We start from the raw sequence: 1058 nt of genomic DNA on the forward strand, positions 1-1058 counted from the left end.
TTACAATTCAATCCCTTTAATCTGTTGAACTCTCTAGTCCATATCAAACAGTCTTTTGATTTTATTTTTAACTTCAGTCACCAAACCTTTAATCCCAGGACAATTCCCTGGTTTCTGTAGATCAATAATGGGAATGCTATGATCAAAAAGATTACAATCTTATCAAGTTTTTTACAGACATCAAAGATACAAATAACTGTCACAATGAAATACTCACTTAAAGGGATTAGGGCCCTATTCTCTAAAACTTAATTTTAAGAAACGGATGTGCCATTTTCAGGAGTTGATTTGAGTGTTGAATATATGTAAATAATCTTCAGAAATACTAGAAATGTACGAAAATCACATAATTCCTTTAAAAATACAACGATACACTATACATGGTCCTTGGCTGGGTTAATTTGAGACCTGAATATATGTAAATAGTCTTCAGAAATACTAGAAATGTACAAAAATCACATAATTTCTTTAAAAATACAACAATACACTATACATGGTCCTTGGTTTGGTTGATTTGAGTCTTAAATATATGTAAATAGTCTTCAGAAGTACTAGAAATGTACAAAAATCACATAATTCCTTTAAAAATACAACAATACACTATACATGGTCCTTGGCTTGGTTGATTTGAGTCTTGAATATATATAAATATTCTTCAGAAATACTAGAAATGTACAAAAATCACATAATTCCTTCAAAAATATCTCACACTAGGAATTTTACTCACTATTTCTATAGATATCTTTTCAATATATCACAGTGTCTCAAGAAAAGATGAGTCGTCATTTTAACTTTCAAACGTAGATAATTCTGGACACACATGGATTTGAAGGCTTAAATTTTGAAAGTGAACTGTGAACACTATTACTGATTGGTTTAGCTTAAAAAAATCCATTTCTGAGACTAAAGTATGATTGGTCAAAAAATAGCGCACCTGTCCCTTTAAAGTATTGTCATGAAAAGTAGAGCCCTTGTCAATATTCAGTTTTCATGTTCATTTCAACAATAATATTATTATTTTGTATGGGATTAAGAGATTAACGAGGATTAGCGCTAAA

This window comes from Lottia gigantea, assembly GCF_000327385.1.
Source record: "Lottia gigantea unplaced genomic scaffold LOTGIsca_669, whole genome shotgun sequence".
NCBI classification, from domain to species: domain Eukaryota; kingdom Metazoa; phylum Mollusca; class Gastropoda; family Lottiidae; genus Lottia; species Lottia gigantea.